The following is a 9,490-nucleotide window of genomic DNA, read 5'->3' as shown; positions in this document are numbered from 1 at the left end:
TTTCCGATGTACTATTCAAATCCGAACTCAATCACTGTAAATTAAATCCGATCCCAACACTGTTCACTCTCTGGATTGGTTACCGGGGCAACGCATCCGGGTACTTTCCCCTCCCGTAATGTCCACGCCCCTTTTTGGGTGATAGAAGAGTAGAAGTTTGAATGGCGGTCAATGGGAATTTCTGGTCTTTGCTACTTTAATCAACTACAATAAAAAAAACTGTATTGCTTTTTAGATATTAGATGCACAAATCCGATGGCCAGTTAAGAAAACTATTATATAGTGTGGTTTCCGATCAATGATCGACGTCGTTATATGGAGAAAAGTAATGAAATAGGCAGTGTGTCCTTTCAGTCTGCCTCCAGAGCAGTCATACGTCATCTCCCTGTCATCAGGACGATCACGCGACCGCTTAAAACTGTTGGCGCCTTATTGGAAAATGTAGTGTCACCATGCCTAAGGCTTGCTGTGTAGTGTTTTGCACGGCAAACAATAAAAAAAATAATCCAGATTTACGATTTTCTTTACTTCCCCAAAAAGCAAAGGACAGTAAAAGAAGAGATCTGTGGCTTCAGGCCATCCGCAGAGAGGATGAAGGTGGTCAGCAGTGGGACCCTTCCAGTCAATACGTGTATGTCTGTGGCAAACACTTCATCACAGGTTAGTTAATGATGTTAAATGAAGTCAACAGTTATAATGTTAAAAGTCAAAGTAGTGAATGTTGATGCTGCATTGAAAGGGAAATATATACTGTATATAGGGAATATAAAACAAACTGAAAAGCCAAGGAAATCCCAATTTAATGTTAAAGCTTGTAGCTTGTAGCTTTAGCCTGTAGCTAGGTTTACAATGGCCTCTCATTCACACATAAATGGCGGCAAGCTACCCATGCAAGGCACCTGCCCGCTCATTGGGAGCAATTTGGGGTTTAGTGTCTTGCCCAAGGACACCTCGACATGTGGCCATGTAGGGTTCAAATTGCCGATCTGCTGACCTTGCGATCAGACGCCGGCTCTACCAATACATGGTAAAGGGCGGGTGTGGTGCAGGAGGTAGAGAACCCCACATGGCCACATGTGGAGGTGTCCTTGGGATCACCATGACATTAATGTCATGATAATAAAACTATAGGGAATTGAATCGTCATGGATTAAATTAACCCATACATGTAATTGTTCATTTTGCAGCAATACACATCATTTACTTGTGAAATGTGATTACGGTAATTGTAATCCAGAATTATAATTGGTGACTATTGAGTGAAGTATCAGCTGGCATACTTAATGACTACATTTGATGAGTGCATTTAATCAAAGCTGTATAAAGTTATTTTGAATGAGTATCTGCATTTGGCTTACACTTACTCTACTGGTTTCAGGATTCCATGTGAATGATTGTAGTCATCCGGATTATGTCCCATCTATTTTTCCACATCGGCAGCAATTGACACAAGGCAGAGTTAAATTACGGCGCTACAAACATGCCAGGAAGAGAGAGGCTGGTGATGATGGGAAGGTCCTGTCAGCCAAAAGAAAACAAAGGTCTCCTTCAGAAGAAGAACCTCTCACTGAGCCCGCTGAAGAACCTCTCACTGAGCCTACTGAACAACCTCTCACTGAGCCTACTGAACAACCTCTCACTGAGCCTACTGAACAACCTCTCACTGAGGACGGTACACTGAGCAACAGGCCAGTTTCGCACAGGGAGCAGGTTGCTATTGCCATAGAGGTAGCCAATCTCAGGAGAGAGAGAGATGAGGCCAGAAGAGAACGTGATGCTGCATTGCAGCGATTGTCTGTGAATGCTGTTCGAGGCAACACCAGTGCATGCAGGGCCATGACTGGGCTTGACTGGGCAGTGTTTGACTGTCTACATCGCTACCTTCTTCAGTTTATCAAGTCACCACCTAAGGTTTTTCGATTGTCGACCAAGGACCAGCTTTTCCTCTGTTTGCTCAAGCTACGCCAGAATCCGTCTATTGCTTTGCTGAGCCAAATACTGGACCAACGACAGTCTACCATCCGCCACATATTCCAACGTTGGCTGAATCTTCTGTATGCAAAGATCACCTTCCTCATTCACTGGCCTGACAGGGATTGCATCAGACAAACCATACCACCAACGATAAAGGCCAAATTTCCTCGCCTCACATCAATCATTGATTGTTTTGAAATCAGAATTGTACATCCAAAGGGGCTTAAAGCCAGGTAAAGACACCAAAAAAGATGTAATTCATGATTACTTGGCCAGGTAACTTCTGAATGCTAACCATGCTTTGTTTTTTCCACAGGGCCAAATCTTACTCCAGCTATAAGAAGTGGACTACGGTAAAATATTTGATTGCGTGTAGTCCTGCAGGCAGCATCACCTTCTTGTCCAAAAGCTGGGGTGGAAGAGCATCCGATGTTAAGATAGTGAGGGAATCTGGCTTCATTTCACCACTGTACCACCATCCTGGGGACCAGGTAATGTAGAACTCTACATACTGTATACTATACTGTAACAGTTCATCACATACACACATTTTTTTGTACTCATTATGTACAGGTGTAAATTAGTGTTTCACCACAAACATTAAAAGCAATAGACTTACTCTATTCAATCGCATTCCTTGTTTCAGATCTTGGCTGACCGGGGTTTTACGCTTAAAGATGACTTTGGCCTGCTTGGTGCCAGTCTCCTAACCCCAGCCTTCACTCAGGGCAGGAAACAACTTCCAGGCAAAGACGTGGAAGAGTCCAGAAGAAAATCCAAAGTTCGGATTCATATTGGCAAGTATATATATTTATTTATAAATTATTAACAATTTCATTGAAACTCCTGCCAATATTCAACAACACAGCACAACGTATGACTGTAGCCATTTGTATAACAGTGCTATGACAAATACTGAGAACATGGATAAAGTTATGAGAAGTTTTTCCTAAAAAGATTATCAAAAGACTTATTGGGGATCACGTGGGCTGGCAATGGAGTAGGACGTGTTTCGCTTGAGCTCCCGTCGGACTTCTGTTTTATTTAAGTTAATAAGCGTTTTACATTACAAAATACTGGGAAACCTGTCCCTAACATATTCCTAATATCAAAAGTCTGTGTATTTAGGGGTCAATGGCTGCAAATCTGCGCAAATATAAGTACAATCCGTCCACTACTAGGCCAAACGCCACCGCGACATCGAGCCCACAGCTACCCCGGCTCAGACAGCCCCGCCCCGGACAGACAGCCCAGTGATGGACGCTGTAGCATTGAAAACAGAGATTCTCCTCTCGCTGAAATCCGACATTGTCGAGGTGATAAAGACAGAGATTAAGAATGCACTAGCCGAAGATTTCAACTATATTAAAAGTGAACTTCAAGCAGTAAAATCTGAAATAATTAACAATACTGCGGCGGTTCAGTCTGAGATTGACCAAATAAAGGCTACAATCACGGAGGTGGAGGGCGGCCTATCAACGTGGTCGGACGAGGTGGTGGCCCTGCGGACTACGGTGACGGGCTTGAAAGCAGAGGTAACCGGGCTCAGAGAGAGATGCGACGACATGGAGGGAAGAATGAGGAGATGCAACATCAGAATACTAGGGGTGGCCGAGACGAATGGATCATGCTCTACTGCATCGGTCTCGAAACTACTGAGGGAAGCGCTACAACTGGATAGAGATGTGCTTGTGGACCGTTCACACAGAACCCTGGCTCCGAGGAGACCGGAGGGGAAACCACGCGCCATCATTGCTAAACTCCATTACTACCAGGACTGCGTTGAGGTGCTGAGCTGCGCGCGCACTCGAGCTCCTCTCCGGGTCAACGGGCAGACCATCGCCATCTTTCCGGATTATGCTGTCGGCGTCGCCAGGGCCAGGGCTGCGTTCACAGAGGTCAGGAAGCTGCTGCGCAACCATCAGGGCGTCCGGTATGGCATACTGTTTCCAGCCCGACTCCGCATCACACACAACGGAGAAGAAAAGGAATTCACAGATGCAGACAAAGCGATGGACTACGTTAAGAAGAACGTCATCCCTGCAACAGGCTACGGGTAGGTCGCCCCCAGCCACGGGCCAGTGGGGCTCAGTGTCATTACAAGACCAACTCTGACGGGACGATATCTGTTTAAATATATTACCATCGTCAATGCCACCCCTTTGTTGTTATTGTAGTTCTTCACAGCAGTTTCTATGCAAGTGTTGAAAGAGACTGGACATATATGTTAGTTCAATTTAAAACTTACCCCAAGGGGGAAATAATCTATCTGTTTATTCATAAGGGGCAGGGAAGTGAAAATTACCTGACCAGGAGACTGTTTTTATTTGTTTCTTAATTTCCACTGCGTTAATGCTTCTCTCCGATCCTTTTATTTATTTCTGTCTCTAGACATAATTATTATTACTCTTATTTCTTTATATACTATATATATATATACAATGTAAAACGTATTTAACAATGTCAAAATTAAGGTTAGGGGGTTTTCACCCTCCTTTTGTTTTACCTCAAGGTTCGACGGGAGCCTGAAATGTTAACAAACTACTCCTAGCTATTCTGTTTGGTACTATAACCAAGCAAAGGCAAACAATCTTAAAGGTTGTTCGCACAGCTGCCTGTTCAGACTCGCAGCCTGGGACCATGTCCCAAAAGTCTGTCCAGACACTCATGTCGGTTGAGTGTCCGGATTTTTCATTTTTATTTCTATGTTCAGATCCCACTGTTCCACAGGGTTCATACCGGAAGAATAAGAGCAACGTGTATGTTTATGTATTTTGTTTTCTTTTACATTATTTTGTTTTTTCCCCTTATATATACTCCACAACTCCCCCACACCTCCTACCCATACCCACCCCTCATATATCCACACACCCACACTCACACAATCACACACATAGACACTGTACTACATGCAGTTCACAATCTTCTCCTATTCATGTGCCTATCCTTGCCATCACCATACCTACAGGTAAAATTAAGATCCTCCCTAATTCTTACTCTGAACCATGGGATCACTTAAGGTTATAAGCTACAACGTTAAAGGCCTTCACAATCCTATAAAACGAAAGAAAATCCTTAATCAGCTAAAAAGAGCCAACTGTCAGATCGCATTCCTACAGGAGACCCACCTGTCGGATATGGAACATGAGAAACTAAAGAAATCCTGGGCAGACAGCGTGTTCTACTCATCACATCAGTCAGGTAGAAAGAGAGGAGTGGCTATATTGATACATAGGCAGGTTAACTTTACACCAACAATGGTCCACAAGGACATTGAGGGAAGATTCATTTTAGTGAATGGATCTATAGATGGGATACATGTATCCCTCATGAACGTATCTTTCATATGCTCCAAATGAGGATGAGCCCGGCTTCATTAGCACAGTCATTAACACAGCAATACAACACAGCTCCGGTATCCTACTGTTGGGAGGAGACTTCAACTGTGTTATGTCCCAGCTAATGGATATAGACAACCTACCTCCAAAACTCCCACTTCTAGAATGAGTAGAATGCTTAAACACTTGTCGATAGAATCAGGCCTAGTGGACGTTTGGAGAAGCAGATTCCCTAAAGGTAGAGATTTTACTTTCTACTCGCACAGACATTCATCTTATTCAAGAATTGATTTCTTTACACCCAAAGCAGAACTACACAGGATAGAAGACATAAAGATCTTACCAATTACTCTATCTGATCATGCACCTCTTATCATGGAACATAGGTCACAGGCCAAAAACCAAACAATGGAGATTAAATACATCACTTCTAAATGATGAGGAATTTATCACATTTGTAACAACTGAACTAAAGTATTACCAAGAAACTAACGACTCGCCTGAAATATCACCTCTCATCCTATGGGACTGTGCTAAGGCATACATTAGAGGTCGCATTATCTCATACGCGAGCGCGAAAAAAAAGAATAGAGAAGCAAAACAAGGAGAATTATAGGATAAAATAAGGCTGCTTGAACAACAGCATAAAAGAACACCAACCTCCAATCTACTTAATGCTCTCAAACAAGCACGCAGGGATCTAAATAGCCTAATCACTGAAAAGATAGAGGGCAATTTAAGGTTTACCAACCAAAAATATTATGAAAATGGAAACAGAGCAAGTAGATTATTAGCACTAAGACTAAAAAAACAACAATCATCGAATATAGTACAGAAATTAAAAACTCATAACTCGACACGCACAAAACCTGATGAAATCTCAAGGTCTTTTGCAGAATTTTATAAATCTCTTTACAAAAATACGGACACCTGCACAGATGATAATGAATTGACAGCATTTCTGAAAGACATCAAACTAAAAGAGCTATCTGAGCCTATGGCAAAAGAACTAGATGAACCAATTGAAGAATGGGAAATACAAGAAGTGATCTCTACACTAAAAAACAATAAAAGTCCTGGACCGGATGGGTTTAGTAATGAATTCTATAAAACATTTAAAGAGACAGTATGTCCCTTATTGCTAAAAGCATACCACCATACATTGCAATCTGGAACCACGGCCCCCTCATGGAGGGACGCAACAATAGTTGTAATACATAAAGAGGGCAAGGAAGGACCCCACCCAATGCCAATCATACAGACCCATCTCACTTGTATGCACCGACCTACGTATATTAACAGCCATCCTAGCAAGACACACAAGTTATCCACCCCGATCAGACCGGGTTTATAAAGGGAAGATACTACGGGGACAACATAAGAAGATTACTAAATATTATGACTCACCCAAAAGTTAAGGAGGAAGAAGCAATGATATTATCCCTCGATGCCCAGAAGACATTCGATCGAGTATCTTGGCAATACCTATTTCAAACTCTAAAACGACTCAAATTTGGCCCCAATTTTATAAAATGGATTCAAACACTATATTCAAATTCACAAGCTGCTGTAAAAGTGAATGGATTTCTGTCGGACCGATTTACTCTAGAACGGGGTTGCAGGCAGGGGTGCTCTTTGTCGCCCCTGCTGTTTGATATCAGTATTGAACCACTGGCACAGCTCATTAGAGACAACGACAACATAAAGGGACTGACAATAAATGAGGAACAACATAAATTATCATTGTATGCAGATGACGTGCCTCTTTATCTAACTGAACCTGCAACAACAATCCCACACCTAAAAGATCTTATTTCTAACTATGGGTACTTCTCGGGTTATAAAGTAAATGTTGATAAAACAATGGCTATGGACATAGGAGGTAGAATTCCAAGTGATGCAAATTACAAAAGCATAATCCAAAATATCAGTAAAGATCTAGACCGCTGGTCAACACTTCCCCTGTCTCTATTGGGCCGTATTGAGAGTGTACGCATGAATGTGCTGCCTAGGCTTCTATACCTGTTCCAGATGCTACCCATCGATATCCCCAAATCCACATTTGAAAAGTGGGATAGACTCATCTCAAAATTCATATGGCAAGGAAGGCGCCCAAGAATCAGACTTAAAACACTACAACTATCTAAACCATATGGCGGGCTGAAACTCCCAAACCTAAGAGTCTGTGGACTCCACCTCAATCTCCTGAGATTGCAAACACATCATTGGTGATAAATTCTGTTGGCATGCACCTCATAATTTGTAAATGTTAATTATTTATGTATTTTCCATATTGCAGTGTTTTAAATTGTGTGTATTTTACCTGAGGCTCTCGTTCTGTGTCTGGGACAGCACTGTCTGTGGACTCCACCTCAATCTCCTGAAATTACAAATAAATCATTTGTGATTAATTGTGTTGGGTTTACCTATATTTGTATGGCATATGTTACATATATTACATGACAGACAATGTATTTGCAGTCTCTGAACAAAGTGTGTTGTACCTGAAGCTCCAGCTCTGTTTCTGTGACTGAGGTTCCTGCCAGCTGAGGGTAGATGTGCCTGGCCCAAAAACGGCTGATGGTGTCCACTGCCTTACAAATAAAATCTTCATCTTGATGGACACGGAAGATGACCGTTTGCTTCGGGGTCCAGGTGATGAAGTCTGCATAGGTTGTTTTGCACACATACATCTGCATCTGCACCTGTAAAATAAAAGGACAGCATAGCTCTACCACCCTACAATCACCAAAACTGCCACAAACACAGAAAATGAAATTCCTTGTGAAGTGTTATGTATTGTATTACCTGGGTGTAGTAGCTGTGGTTGGTCCTCAGCGACAACAAAGTGTCCAGATGTCCTGTCTTGTCTGTGGGCCAGTGATCAGGTGAAATATCACTGGCCCATTTCAAGGGACACTTTGCCTCAACCACTCCTTTCCCACAGCAATCACATGATATGTATGCATCACAGCTTACACCAATGTAGGGCTTCTCTTTGCACACTCGGAAGCCTGCCCTCCCAATCTTGAGGCTCTTGTGGGCTGTATATACCTCACTCGATAAGGTGATTGCAGTTTGTGCTGTGAATGTTGTTGTTAGGCCTAGGGCATACTTATATGTTTCGATGGCCTCCTTTTCATGTTCCCTACCCCAAACTATGCCTGGAGTTGTCAGACGGTTTTGCAGAGACCCTTTCTGCACAATATCTCTCAGAAGTGATTTTGAGGGTTTCTCAAGAGGTGTGTGTAGTACCCTGTGCGCAGATGTGCCTGTCACCCTCCCAACTCTTTGCAGGTGCCAAGTTGAACATTCTGCCTGGTCTTTAGTTTCTTCCTCTATTGCCAGTACTTGGTCATCAGAAAACCCTAACAGATTTTCATACCATGGCATTGGCCTGAAAAGAGTCCGCATATCCATTAAAAGTGCTGAGACCAACACCAACAGTGCTCCAGTGGCAGACAACATATCAAGGAACTGTTTTTGATGTTGTTCTTTTGCCTTCGGAACTACCCCACACTTTTTTCTAACAGCCCTCTTTCTTTTTGCCTTGTCTGTGTAGAATTTAATGTCCTTCACCATGTCTGCCTCCACCTTTTTGGTACAGACTTTATTCCAGGCACAGGCGATGCTGGTTGGTGCCGTCCTTGTGTAGCCAAGGCGGACAGATGCCTCTAACTTAAAAAGAAGTGCCCCGACGTGGGAACAACTTTCTCCCAGTCTAGAATAAAATAGAATACAATGAGCATTTATTTTCTTCTGAAAGAATTTGATATGGCATTGAGATTAAAACTGTTATGTTATGCAGTCAGCTTACCCTGCCATGCAATCACAGTGAGCTGCTTTAACCTCTCCAGTACTCTTAGCAGCAACCCAAGTGCTGTGGGATTTATCAGTGACCCTCCATGATGGCTTGACCTGGGTCTTGAAAACGGTGATGTCAGCAGAGGGTTTGTGGTGCAGTACCACATCCACCCAGCCACTGGTGAAGAACTTGTGTGCTTCCAGGGATTTGTAGTTCTTCATTTGACTTGCCGTGTAAATCCCTAGATGAGTGTTACATTAGTTTTCTTAAGATAGGATCATTAATAAATCTGTTCAATGGGCATAGATGATGCATTTGCCAAAGTGATGAACTGTTAATCAGTATTTAGCCTGTATGGTATATATAGTATATG

This window comes from Nansenia antarctica (assembly GCF_963989245.1).
Source record: "Nansenia antarctica genome assembly, chromosome: 2".
Lineage (NCBI taxonomy): Eukaryota > Metazoa > Chordata > Actinopteri > Argentiniformes > Microstomatidae > Nansenia > Nansenia antarctica.
Note: the sequence above shows the minus strand (reverse complement) of the source record.